This window comes from Aotus nancymaae, unplaced genomic scaffold (genome assembly GCF_030222135.1).
Source record: "Aotus nancymaae isolate 86718 unplaced genomic scaffold, 86718_ANA_hifiasm-v0.15.2.pri h1tg000006l, whole genome shotgun sequence".
In the NCBI taxonomy this organism is placed as follows: domain Eukaryota; kingdom Metazoa; phylum Chordata; class Mammalia; order Primates; family Aotidae; genus Aotus; species Aotus nancymaae.
In genome coordinates this window covers 74,323,376-74,338,283 of record NW_026988417.1, presented here as the reverse complement: position 1 = coordinate 74,338,283, position 14,908 = coordinate 74,323,376, and positions in this window count along the sequence as shown.

The following is a 14,908-nucleotide window of genomic DNA, read 5'->3' as shown; positions in this document are numbered from 1 at the left end:
CACATGTTGGCATATTGTTTTATCCTGCACAAGGTGGAGGAGGCTGACTAGGGACTGAAATCCAACCAGTCCCTAGTCCTCCAGCTGTGTACTGAGCCTGCACCGAGGCAGCCTCCACCAGAGGGAGGGTACTTTATTGTAATTCATCCTCCTTGAGGGGGCTCTTTTTGTTTTTTTTTTGAGACGGAGTTTCGCTCTCGTTACCCAGGCTGGAGTGCAATGGCGCGATCTCGGCTCACCACAACCTCAGCCTCCTGGGTTCAGGCAATTCTCCTGCCTCAGCCTCCTGAGTAGCTGGGATTACAGGCACGTGCCACCATGCCCAGCTAATTTTTTGTATTTTTAGTAGAGACGGGGTTTCACCATGTTAACCAGGATGGTCTCGATCTCTTGACCTCGTGATCCACCCGCCTCGGCCTCCCAAAGTGCTGGGATTACAGGCTTGAGCCACCGCGCCCGGCGAGGGGGCTCTTTTCCTAATTGGCACAAATACTTTTGATATGCTAGCAGCAGCCCTGCAAAAGGACACTAACAAAATGCTCTACTGAAAGAACTTCTGTTGTTTGTGATGGCTGAGAACATGGTAAAGTTGAGGCTTAAGAGGTGGTTAGTAGCCAAATTTGGACTCTCTGCTGAGGAACTGCACTTTATTTTAAAGATCAATGTAAAACCACTCAAGGATTTTTAGCAGTAAAGTAGCAAAGTCAGGGGTACATTTTAGCAAGATAGCACTGGCTGCTCAGTAGAGGATGAGTGGTAGGTAGTTGGGGAAGGAGGGTCGTGGAGTAAGTTAGAGAAACTGGATACGACAGTCTTATCTTAGATCAGAAAATAAACTAGGAGGGTCTGAGCTAAAGCAGGGAGGATGAAGAGGAGCAAATGGATTTACAAAATGTTCAGGCGGTAGAGATAAAAGCCCTGGGTGAAGGCGATGGACTGGACCGTGTGGGCACCCTGTGGATGAAGAGGAATTGAGGCTGGGCAGAAGCTGTTGTGGGTAGGTCTATGTTGTAGGGCACAGAGCAGGTGATCTCTTCCCTCCTCACCACAAGGGCCACAACTAACACCCCCATAACAAAGACAGGTTAACAAGGGAAAAGCATAACAAATTAACTGATTATAGTTTCACATGACACAGGACCCTTCAGAATGAAAACCCAAAGGTACGAGTGAAGATTCTGATTTTGCGCTTCAGTTCAATGAAGCAGGGAGGGTGGTGTAGAAGGGTGATTGGACAAAAGAGAACAATCTAATAGGCTGGGCCCAGAAACCTAGCAAAGCCTGTCTGCTTAGGTTCTTCTTACCTCTCTGTGCAGCATTTCTTCCTCTCAGCTATGGGGTAGGAGGACCTCTCTGAAATGCGAGTCTGAATTTCTTATGGTCAGCTATTGCACAGGAAGACAAGGGGAAGGTTAGAGTAGTATTTTTAGGTTTTATGGTTGGCTTTGGGGAACAGGATTCTAGTTTCTATGGCTTGCCTCGGTGGGAGGCTGGGAGTTGAGAGATAAGAGGCCAGGAGGAGGTCAGAGGGAAACTGCATCTGAGGACTTCAGCTTGGAATGCCATTTTCTCAGTCCTGTGGGTTGAATTTTGTCCTCACAAAAAAGGTATGTGGGTGTCCTAATCCCCTCACCTCCGAATGTGACCTTATTTGGAGGTAGGGTCTTTTACAGAGGTAATGAAATTAAAATAAGGATTATTAGTGTGGGCATTAAAAGCATACAACTGGTAACCTTAACAAAGGTGAACATGTGGACATAAACACGCACACAGGGAGAACCCATGTAAAAATTGGACTTATGCTGCCACAAGTCAAAGAACTACCAAAAGTTAGAAGAGGAGCTAGGACAGATAATTTCCTAGCCCCTTCAGAGGGAGCATGGCCCTGCAGACACCTTCGCGGATAGCTGGCCTCCAGAACTGGGAGATGGGGCCTTTCTGTTGTTTAAGGCACTTAATTTGTAGTACTTTGCTATGGCAGCCCTAAAAAGCTAATACAGTTTGTTTTTTATGAATAAATTATTTATTAGCTAACATCTTTGATTAATGAAATCCCTTTAATAAAGAGGAGATTTATAAGGGGATTAAACAATACTTCCCACACTTGACCTTGAACTCCTCAACTACAGTCATTCCATGTTATTGCCAAACATCCTTTGAAGGCTTCGTATTTCATTTATTTATTACCTTCAATTGTTTCACATCTTAATCAATGTAAAGCAAATAGGGAATTTGAAATGTATACTTAAATCAATGAATGCAATTAAACACATATCCTGGAAACTGATGTGATCTAGTCCTGAGGCCCAGCCCACCTCAAGATGGAATGCCTAGGCAAATGGCAGAGTCAGAAAGGACTCTAGAGAAAACAGTGTATGTCTTCATTTTATTGATGCATACAAAAAGGTCTTGAGAATTTATATGACCTTGAGCAAGTGATTTAACAAACTGGTGACAGGGCTAGAAGTTAAGATTTAATCTTTTGACCTAGAGACAGTTTTTTCTCCTTATACTGCTGATTTAATGCTGAATTTCATTCTGAACTGAGTTAGTTTGATACTATGCCTAGTTTTTAAATACAGATGCTGAAAGTCAAATGATTGGAGACTCTCCATCCTGCAGCCGATTAAAAGGTGCAATAAAAATAAATAGCAGTCTATAGGAGAGCAAGCATGAGGTAAATGTAAAGAAAAAATAAAATTATTTTATCAAATACATCACATTGGTCATTTCTCAATCTCCATTTCTGATTATACCTCAATCTCAAAACATAGGATTCTCCCAGGATTCAGGAGCTCTTTTATTTATATCCATTTTATAGATGACTTCATTCATTCCTGTGACTTTAAAATCCTCCACTACCTGATGACTTCTCATTTACAGAACTAGGCCTTCTCACTCAGGGTTGAATTCACCTTTAAATGTATGGAGCTTAAACTTTAGGGCCTCTCATTTGCACAACCTCTTTTTTTGTTTGTTTCCATAGGTTTTGGGGGAACAGGTGGTGTTTCATTATATGAGTAAGTTCTTTAGTGGTGATTTGATATTATGGTGCACCCATTGCCTAAGCAGTGAAGCAGTATACACTGTATCCAATGTGTAGTCTTTTATTTTTCACCCCCACCCCTGCCATTCTTCCCTATTACCCTGTGTCTCCGAAGTCCATTGTATCATTCTTATGCCTTTGCATCCTCATAGCTTGGCTCCCACTTGTAAGTGAGGACCTATGATGTTGATTTTCCATTCCTGAGTTACCTCACTTAGAGTAATGGTCTCCGATTCCATCCAGGTTGCTGTGAATGTCATTATTTTATTCCTTTTTATGGCTGAGTAGTATTTCATGGTATATTTATACCATATTTTCTTTATCTACTCATTGATTGATGAGCATTTGGGCTTGTTCCATATTTTTGCAATTGCAAATTGTGCTGCTATAAACATGCGTGTACAAGTGTCTTTTTCATTTAATGACTTCTTTTCCTCTGGGTAGATACCCAGGAGTAGATTACTGGATCAGATGATAGATCTACTTTTAGCTTCTTAAGGAATCTCCACGTGGTTGTCCATGGTGGTTACACTAGTTTACATTCCCACCAGCAGTGTAAAACTGTTCCTTTTTCACCACATCCACGCCAACATCTATTATTTTTTAATTTTTTAATTATGCTATTCTTGCAGGAGTGAGGTGGTATCACACTATGGTTTTGATTTGCATTTCCCTGATCATTAGTGATGTTGAGCATTTTTTTCATATGTTTGTTGGCTATTTGTATATCTTCTTTTGAGAATTGTCTATCATGCCCTTTGCCCACTTAATGATGGGTTTGTTTGTTTTTTTCTTGCTGATTTGTTTAAATTCCTTGTAGATTCTGGATATTAGTCCTTTGTTGGATACATAGTTTGAGAAGATTTTCTTTTTTCTCTTTTTTTTTTTTTTGAGAATGAGTTTCGCTCGTTACCCAGGCTGGAGTGCAATGGCGCGATCTCGGCTCACCGCAACCTCCACCTCCTGGGTTCAGGCAATTCTCCTGCCTCAGCCTCCTGAGTAGCTGGGATTACAGGCACAGGCCACCATGCCCAGCTAATTTTTTGTATTTTTGGTAAAGATGGGGTTTCAGCTGTTGACCAGGATGGTCTCGATCTCTTGACCTCGTGATCCACCTGCCTCTGCCTCCCAAAGTGCTGGGATTACAGGCGTGAGCCACCGCGCCACTCTGTGGGTTGTCTGCTGATTATTTCTTTTGCTGTGCAAAGCTTTTTAGTTTAAGTCCATCTTTGTTTTGTTGCATTTGCTTTTGGGTTCTTGGTCATGAAGTCTTTGCCTAAGCCAATGTCTAGAAGGGTTTTTCCAAAATTATCTTCTAGAATTTTGATGGTTTCAGGTCTCAGATTTAAGTCTTTGATCCATCTTGAGTTGATTTTTTTAAAAGATGAGAGATGAGGGTTCAGTTTCATTATTCTACATGTGGCTTGCCAATTATCCCAGCACTATTTGTTGAATAGGGTGTCCTTTCCCCACTTTATGTTTTCGTTTGCTTTGTCAAAGACCAGTTGGCTGTAAGTATTTGGCTTTACTTCTGGATTCTTTATTGGGTTCCATTAGTCTATGTGCCTGTTTTTATGCCAGTGCCATGCTGTTTTGGTGACTATAGCCTTATAATATAGTTTGAAGTTGGGTAATGTGATGCCTCCAGATTTGTTTTTTTGTTTAGTCTTGCATTGGCCATGAGATCTCTTTTTTGGTTCTAGATGAATTTTAGGATTTTTTTTTCTAGTTCTATGAAGAATGATGATGGCATTTTGATGGAAATTGCATTGAATTTATAGATTGCTTTTGACAATACAGTCATTTTCACAGTATTGATTCTTGCCATCCATGAGCATGGGGTGTGTTTCCATTCATTTGTGTCATCTGTAATTTCCTTCAGCAGTGTTTTATAGCTTTCTTTGTATAGGTCTTTTACGTCCTTGGCTAGGTATGTTTCTTAGTATAATATTTTATTGTTCATTTGCATATGCTCTTCTAAGACTACATTTAATTTTGTACATGGTCTGGCATTCCTTATCTCAAAGGCGCTTCCCCCCAGAATATATACACTCCAGGTTCCACGAGCCTGGATGTACCCTTTGTCCTCCCCTGAACTTTAGACTAGTACACTATACCTCCACGGGAATTGCCATGTCCAAAACACAAAAAGGAAACTCCTGGTTTTCTCACTGGTGGCAGTCATTAGTGCTATTCACCAAATATTTCCAACTTTATTATATTATGCGCAGGCCTGTAGTAGGTTGTGCTTACATTTAACCCCTTTGAAGTTAGGCAGTGCTCTGTGATTGCTTTGTTTGATGAAATGTGAGTGGAAGCAACTTCACTTCTGAGCAGGCACTTTGGGAACCAGAGTGCAATTTTATATGCTCCTTCTTGCTGCTGTGGTGGTGAAGGCAACCAGTGTTGAAGTGAAGCCTCAGACCCTGTGCGTTCCTAAGTGAATCCTTTGAGTGGAGGCCCCTGCCCAACTGGCAATGGACAAGTCCTATGAGCGAGAAAGAGATTTTTGGGGGTTAAGTCATTGAGATGTTAGAGTTGTTTGTTACCACAGCAAAACCTAACTTATGCTGTTAGATATACCTCCCAAATCTGTGTCTCTTCCTGGCTTTCTAGCTCAGTAAACACAAATTCAATCTTCTGGGTTGCTCAGGACAAATCACATGATTTCATCCTTGATTTATGTTTCTTTCACTGCACATCAATAGTCCCAGAGACTGTGCCTTTAAATGTTTCTAGAAACTGACTGCTTCTCACCACTTCCATGTCAAGTCACTGTCATCTTCTGCTGGATTATCACAAAAGTCTTCTAAAGCCTTGCCTTCCTTATGCTCTAGTTGTCATATGTCAGCTAGGACACCTAGGACACCTGTTCAGAACACAAGTCCACTTGTGTCACTCATCCTATTACTCATATTTTTTTCTTTCCTTTCCTTTTCCTTTTTTCCCCTTCCTTCCTTCCTTTCCCAGCCCACCCCCCGGCCCCCAACAGAATTTCACTCCTGCTGCCCAGGCTGGAGTGCAATAGTATAATTTCAATTCACTGCAACCTCCGCCTTCCAGATTCAAGCAATTGTCCTGCCTCAGTCTGCAGAGTAGCTAGGATTACAGGCTCCCACCACCACGGCCAGCTAATTTTTTGTATTTTTAGTAGAGACAGTTTCACCATGTTGGCCACGCTGTCTTGCAGTCCTGACCTCAAGTGATCTGCCCGCCTCAGCCTCCCAAAGTGCTGGGATGACAGGCATGAGCCACCGCGCCTGGCCTACTCATATTTCTGTAATGGTTTCAAGAGAAACCCAAGGCTCTGTAAGACCCAACCTTGCTGCCTCTTCAGCCTCATCGCCTGCAAAATGCTTTGTGATCATTTGGGTGTAGCCACACTCTCCTCATTAGATCATGCACATGCTTGGCCCTTTCCTTGCCATTTCCTTGGCCTGGAACATCTGTCCAAGGCAGCTCTGTGGCTCATTCCCTCTTCATCATTTCTCTGCTCATATGTTTCCTTCTTCATGAGGCCTCTGGTCTCCTCTAAATCAGCTACTCTCTTCTCAACATTCCCATTAGTTTGGAATAATAAGAGAAAACGTTACTATTACATGTTAGGTTCTCTGTTGAACTCTTGATATATAATAAATAACCTCATTTACTTACAGCTAACCCATGAAATGGAAACTATTATTCTTATTTAAAATGTACGGCAACTGTGGCTTAGGGATATTAAAATGAGCTTAAGTTCACAAAGCTGGTAAGCGGCAGAACTCGGATGGATCCATCTGTCAGACTCTTACAGTTATCTTCTTAATTGCTATGTAAGTCTGCTCCATAGATTAGGAAGATTCTAAAGACATAATAAAACTGGATTTTGGCAATTTTAAAAATAATTATTTATATCATCCTATTGGCAAACAAAACTGGACTGTATGAGAGCATAGTTAGGAGAATTCAGAGCCTGCTGAGCAATGGCCCCCACGGAGTGTGGATTATTAAGTCAGTACCCGCTTCGACACAGGTCTGTAATAGTGTTGCAGTGTTCTGGCTCTGCCCTGGTCTTGCTCTCATTTCTATTATTGACCAGGATGAAGACTGGAGAGGCCAAAAAAACTGATGTGGCATCAATATTCAAAAAATGTTTTGATGCAGTAATGAATTAAATCAAACCAGATAAATCTCTACATACTGAAGTTAAACTTTGCTAGGTTCAAAACTCAATCTTGTAAATTCAGGTGGGGAGAAAACATTTCTTTCTTTCTTTTTTTTTTTTTTTTTTGAGATGGAGTTTCACTCTTGTTACCCAGGCTGGAGTGCAGTGGCGCGATCTAGGCTCACCACAACCTCTGCCTCCTGGGTTCAGGCAATTCTCCTGCCTCAGCCTCCTGAGTAACTGGGATTACAGGCATGCACCACCGTGCCCAGCTAATTTTTTGTATTTTTTTAGTAGAGACAGGGTTTCACCTTGTTGACCAGGATGGCCTCGATCTCTTGACCTCGTGATCCACCCACCTCGGCCTCCCAAAGTGCTGGGATTACAGGCGTGAGCCACCGCGCCCGGCCCCATTTCTTTCTTTCTGCCTTTCCTTTTTTTTTTTCTTTTGAGACAGAATCTCACCTTGTTGCCCAGGCTGGAGTGCAGTGGTGCGATCTCAGCTTACTGCAGCCTCTGCCTCCCAGGTTCAGGTGATCCTCCCACCTCAACCGCTGGAGTTGCTGGGACTACAGGTGTATGCCACCATGCCTGGCTAGTTTTTGTATTTTTTGTAGAGGTGGGGTTTTGCTATGTTGTCCAGGCTGGCCTCAAACTCCTGACATCAAGTGATCAGCCAGTCTTGGCCTCCCAAAGTGCTGGGATTGCAGGCATGATCCACCACGCTTGGCTGGGAAATAACATTTCTTACCAAAGTTCATGTAAAGAAACTTAGTGATTTTAACTGACCTTTCTCATCATGTGGACCCAGAGTGTGACATCAACCACACAGGTGTTTTTAGAAAACATCTTAGTCTCATTAAGAAAAACCCCTCATCCAGATTGAGGAAGAATAGAGGTGAATTGGGCTGCTAAACCATATCTTTTATATTTAATCCTATTGTTTTCATTTATGAATAACAAGCTTTAAAGGAAATATTTACAAACTCAAGAGCACAAAGAAGACTGTGATAAGGGTGGTGAATTGGGGGAATTAAAACCATGAGAGACTCTTCCTGGATTCAGAGTTGTTAAATCTGAAGGGAAGATGTTGGAAAATTAATCATTGTCTCATTTAGGCTTACTCTACTGTATAAAAGGGAAGAATTGGGGCCAATATATGAAAACTACAAGGGAGCAGATTTCAAGTAAATGTAAATTTTTTTTTTTATTGCATTTTAGGTTTTGGGGTACATGTGGAGAACATGCAAGATTGTTGCATAGGTGCATACATGGCAGTGTGATTTGCTGCCTTCCTCCCCTTCACCTATATGTGGCATTTCTCCCCATGCTATCTCTCCCCAACTCCCCACCCCCTGCTGTCCCTCCCCTATTTCCCCTCAACAGACCCCAGTGTATAGTGCTCCCCTCCCTGTGTCCATGTGTTCTCATTGGTCAACACCCGTCTATGAGTGAGAACATGCGGTGTTTGATTTTGTGTTTTTGTGCCAGTTTGCTGAGAATGATGGTTTCCAGGTTCATCCATGTCCCTACAAAGGACGCGAACTCATCGTTTTTGATGGCTGCATAATATTCCATGGTGTATATGTGCCACATATTCCCTGTCCAGTCTATCATCGATGGGCATTTGGGTTGGTTCCAGGTCTTTGCTATTGTAAACTGTGCTGCAATGAACATTCGTGTGCATGTGTCCTTATAGTAGAATGAGTTATACTCCTTTGGATATATACCCAGTAATGGGATTGCTGGGTCAAATGGAATTTCTATTTCTAGGTCCTTGAGAAATCGCCACACTGTCTTCCACAATGGTTGAACTAATTTACACTCTCACCAACAGTGTAAGAGTGTTCCTGTTTCTCCACAACCTCTCAGCATCTGTTGTCTCCAGATTTTTTAATGATCACCATTCTAACTGGCATGAGGTGGTATCTCAATATAGTTTTGATTTGCATTTTCTCTAATGACAAGTGATGATGAGCATTTTTTCATGTGTTTGTTGGCCTCATGTATGACTTCTTTTGTGAAGTATCTGTTCATATCCTTCACCCACTTTTGAATGGGCTTGTTTGTTTTTTGCTTGTAAATCTGTTTTAGTTCATTATAAATTCTGGATATCAGCCCTTTGTCAGATGGGTAGGCTGCAAAAATTTTTTCCCATTCTGTTGGTTGCCGATTCACTCTAAGGACTGTTTCTTTTGCTGTGAAGAAGCTGTGGAGTTTGATTAGGTCCCATTTGTCTATTTTGAGTTTTGTTGCCAATGCTTTTGGTGTTTTGGTCATGAAGTCCTTGCCTACGCCTATGTCCTGAATGGTTTTGCCTAGGTTTTCTTCTAGGGTTTTTATGGTGTTAGGTCTTATGTTTAAGTCTTTAATCCATCTGGAGTTAATTTTAGTGTAAGGTGTCAGGAAGGGGTCCAGTTTCTGCTTTCTGCATATGGCTAGCCAGTTTTCCCTACACCACTTATTAAACAGGGAATCCTTTCCCCATTGCTTGTTTTTATCAGGTTTGTCAAAGATTGAATGGTTGTAGATATGTTGTGTTGCCTCTGAGGCCTCTGTTCTGTTCCATTGGTCTATATCTCTATTTTGGTACCAGTACCATGCTGTTTTGATTACTGTAGCCTTGGAGTATAGTTTGATGTCTGGTAGTGTGATGCCTCCCACTTTGTTCTTTTTGCTTAGAATTGACTTGGCTATGCAGGCTTTCTTTTGGTTCCATATGAAGTTTAAGGTGGTTTTTTCCAGTTCTGTGAAGAAGGTCATTGGTAGCTTGATGGGGATAGCGTTGAATCTGTAAATTACTTTGGGCAGTATGGCCATTTTCACGATATTGATTCTTCCTAACCATGAACATGGAATGTTTCTCCATCTGTTTGTGTCCTCTCTTATTTCGTTGAGCAGTGGTTTGTAGTTCTCCTTGAAGAGGTCCTTTACATTCCTTGTTAGTTGTATTCCTAGGTATTTTATTCTCTTTGTAGCAATTGTGAATGGCAGTTCGTTCTTGATTTGGCTCTCTTTAAGTCTGTTATTGGTGTATAGGAATGCTTGTGATTTTTGCACATTGATTTTGTATCCTGAGACTTTGCTGAAGTTGCTTATCAGTTTCAGGAGATTTTGGGCTGAGATGATGGGGTCTTCTAGATATACAATCATGTCATCTGCAAATAGAGACAACTTGACTTCTTCCTTTCCTAATTGAATACCCTTTATTTCTTTTTCTTGCCTGATTGCTCTGGCTAGAACTTCCAGTACTATATTGAATAGGAGTGGTGAGAGAGGGCATCCTTGTCTAGTGCCAGATTTCAAAGGGAATGCTTCCAGTTTTTGCCCATTCAGTATGATATTGGCTGTTGGTTTGTCGTAAATAGCTTTTATTATTTTGAGATACGTTCCATCAATACCTAGTTTATTGAGGGTTTTTAGCACACAGGGCTGTTGAATTTTGTCGAAGGCCTTCTCTGCATCAATTGAGATAATCATGTAGTTTTTGTCTTTGCTTCTGTTTATGTGGTGAATTACATTTATAGACTTGTGTATGTTGAACCAGCCTTGCATCCCCGAGATGAATCCTACTTGATCATGGTGGATAAGCTTTTTGATGTGCTGTTGCAATCGGCTTGCCAGTATTTTATTGAAGATTTTTGCGTCTATGTTCATCATGGATATTGGCCTGTAGTTTTCTTTTCTTGTTGAGTCTCTGCCGGGTTTTGGTATCAGGATGATGTTGGTCTCATAAAATGATTTGGGAAGGATTCCCTCTTTTTGGATTATTTGGAATAGTTTCAGAAGGAATGGTACCAGTTCCTCTTTGTATGTCTGGTAGAATTCGACTGTGAACCCATCTGGATCTGGGCTTTTTTTGGGTGGTAGGCTCTTAATTGCTGCCTCCACTTCAGACCTTGTTATTGGTCTATTCAGGATTTTGACTTCTTCCTGGTTTAGGCTTGGGAGGAGGCAACTGTCCAGGAATTTATCCATTTCTTCCAGGTTTTCTAGTTTATGTGCATAGAGTTGTTTGTAATAATCTCTGATGATGATTTGAATTTCTGTGGAATCTGTGGTGATATCCCCTTTATCATTTTTTATTGCATCTATTTGGTTATTCTCTCTTTTCTTTTTTATTAATCTGGCTAGTGGTCTGTCTATTTTGTTGATCTTTTCAAAAAACCAGCTCCTGGATTTATTGATTTTTTTTGAAGGGCTTTTTGTGTCTCTATCTCCTTCAGTTCTGCTCTGATCTTAGTTATTTCTTGTCTTCTGCTAGCTTTTGGGTTTTTTGATCTTGCTCCTCTAGCTCTTTCAATTTTGACGATGAGGTGTCAATTTTAGATCTCTCCTTGCTTCTCATGTGGGCACTTATTGCTATATATTTTCCTCTAGAGACTGCTTTAATTGTCTCCCAGAGATTCTGATAGTGGTGTATTTGTTCTCATTGGTTTCAAAGAACATCTTTATTTCTGCCTTCATTTCATTGTTTATCCAGTCAACATTCAAGAGAAAGTTGTTCAGTTTCCATGAAGCTGTGCGGTTCTGGGTTGGTTTCTGAATTCTGAGTTCTAACTTGATTGCACTGTGGTCTGAGAGACTGTTTGTTATGGTTTCTGTTCTTTTGCATTTGCTGAGGAGTGATTTACTTCCAATTATGTGGTCAATTTTAGAGTAGGTGTGATGTGGTGCTGAGAAGAATGTATATTCTGTGGATTTGGGGTGGAGAGTTCTGTAAATGTCTATTAGGTTTGCTTGTTCCAGGTCTGAGTTCAAGTCCTGGATATCCTTGTTAATTTTCTGTCTCGTTGATCTGTCTAATATTGACAATGGTGTGTTGAAGTCTCCCACTATTATTGTGTGGGAGTCTAAGTCTCTTTGTAAGTCATTAAGAACTTGCCTTATGTATCTGGGTGCTCCTGTATTAGGTGCATATATATTTAGGATCGTTAGCTATTCTTGTTGCATTGATCCTTTTACCATTGTGTAATGTCCTTCTTTGTCTCTTTTGATCATTGTTGCTTTAACGTCTATTTTGTCAGAGATGAGAATTGCAACTCCTGCTTTTTTTTGCTTTCCATTTGCTTGGTAAATCTTCTTCCATCCCTTTATTTTGAGCCTTTGCATATCCTTGCATATGAGATGAGTTTCCTGGATACAGCACACCAATGGGTTTTGTCTTTTTATCCAATTTGCCAGTCTGTGTCTTTTGATTGGGGCATTTCGTCCATTTACGTTTAGGGTTAATATTGTTATGTGTGAATTTGATCCTGCCATTTTGATGCTAGCCGGCTGTTTTGCCCATTGGTTGATGCAGATTCTTCATTGTGTTGATGCTCTTTACCATTTGGTATGTTTTTGGAGTGGCTGGTACTGGTTGTTCCTTTCTATGTGTAGTGCCTCTTTCAGGAGCTCTTGTAAAGCAGGTCTCGGGGTGATGAAATCTCTGAGTACTTGCTTGTTCACAAAGGATTTTATTTTTCCTTCACTTATGAAGCTTAGTTTGGCTGGATATGAAATTCTGGGTTGAAAGTTCTTGTCTTTAATGATGTTGAATATTGGCCCCCACTGTCTCCTGGCTTGTAGGGTATCTGCTGAGAGATCTGCTGTGAGTCTGATGGGCTTCCCTTTGTGGGTAACCTGACCTTTCTCTCTGGCTGCCCTTAGCATTTTCTCCTTCATTTCAACCCTGGTGAATCTGATGATTATGTGCCTTGGGGTTGCTCTTCTTGAGGAATATCTTTGTGGTGTTCTCTGTATTTCCTGGACTTGAATATTGGCCTGCCTTGCTAGGTTGGGGAAGTTTTCCTGGATAATATCCTGAAGAGTATTTTCCAGCTTGGATTCATTCTCTTTGTCACATTCAGGTACACCTATCAAACGTAGATTAGGTCTTTTCACATAGTCTCATATTTCTTGTTGACTTTGTTCATTCCTTTTTACCCTGTTTTCTCTAATCTCGCCATCTCGTTTTATTTCATTGAGTTGATCTTCGACCTCTGATATCCTTTCTTCTGCTTGGTCAATTCGGCTGTTGAAACTTGTGCATGCTTCACAAAGTTCTTGTGTTGTGTTTTTCAGCTCCATCAATTCACTCATATTCCTCTCTAAGTTGTCCATTCTCGTTAGCATTTCATCAAATCTTTTTTTTAACGTTCTTAGTTTCTTTGCATTGGGTTAGAACATGTTCTTTTAGTTCATGGAAGTTTCTTATTACCCACTTTCTGAAGGCTGAGTCTGTCATTTCATCACACTCATTCTCCATCCAGTCTTGTTCCCTTGCTGGTGAGGAGTTGTGCTCCCTTGTAGGAGGAGAGGTGTTCTGGTTTCAGGTGTTTTCATCCTTTTTGTGTTGGTTTCTTCCCATCTTTGTGGATTTATCCACCTGTCGACTTTGTAGTTGTTGACTTTCTGATTTTGGTAAGTTTAAGTCTGCAGCAGCAGAACTCATAAACCCCTTTTTTTCCCCAGGTGTTCTGTCCCAGGGAGTTAGGGCTTTATGAGTTTCCACTGTGCTGCTGCCTTTTTTTTTTCCTTCTTCTTCAGGGCTGCCCTGCCCACAAGGAGGCAGCCTAGTCACTCTCAGCCTGCAGAGGCTTCACTGAGCTGCTGTCGGCTCCCCCCAGCTGCCATGTGAACTTCCCTGCAGTCCTGTTTATATGGGTGTGGTTAGAACTGCCTTTGCAATGGTGGCCCACCTCTGTAATGATGGACTCTCTCTGTAATGGCGGGTTGCCTTGGCAATGGCAAGCTGCCTCAGGAATGAAGGACTGCCTCCGTAGTGGTGGAGTGCCTCAGTAATGGCAGACGCCCCTCCCCCACAGAGCTGGACCATCCCGAGTTCAGCTGCCCTTGCTGTGAAACTCTCAACCCAGAGCATTTCCAATTGCTGTTTTTTTCTTTTCGTTTTTGTTTTTGTGGGGGTGGGACCAGCAGGGCCTGATAACCTGGCTCCCTGCCTCAGAGCCTTTTGTTTTCTAGTTGAATGGTCAGCTCTCTCCCAGGTATCCTGGTCGCCTGTTGAATAGGCGCTGGGATCTGTGTGATTTCCCGTGCGGTGACCCACTGCGCCAGCTGAAACCGTGGCTCTGAGATTCGTGGTGCTTTTTTGCCCGGGAATCTCCTGGCCTGGCTCCCTGTTTCAGCTCCCCTTGCTGGCTAAGTGGGGACACAGTCCCGTTTACTCTGCACTGGGAACTGCTGCACCCAGGCGCAGGCAAAACAGCCGCGCCAGCCAAAACAGCCACCCTGGCGACCCGTGGGGCTCCTCCACCTGGGAATCTCCTGGTCTGTGGGCAATAAAAATCTGTCTGGAAATGCGGTGTCCACTCACCCTCTGCTCTTTCACTGGGAGCTGCAGTCCTGAGCTGCTCCTAGCTGGCCATCTTCGCACTTCTTTCCTGTAAATGTCAATATTTTTTAATCAACAATGATGTCCTGCATCCCTAATGATTACAGAAGATATTCCAGTGGATCGTTGCATAACCCTACCCCTACCTTCAAAGTGCTCACTGACCAGTAAGAGAGACAGCTCAATTATAAATGTTGACCTGCTTAAATGCAATCACTGAAGTTGCTGTAAGAGTCTGTAGTTGCACAGAGGAAGGAGTGATTAATTCTCTCCCTAGGTGGTCAGGGATATTTCACAGAAGTGTTAATTAAACATAACTTAGAAGCATAGGTAAGAATTTTTCAGGGGGATAAGTGGTACAGAAAGCTCCCTGGAGAAACTA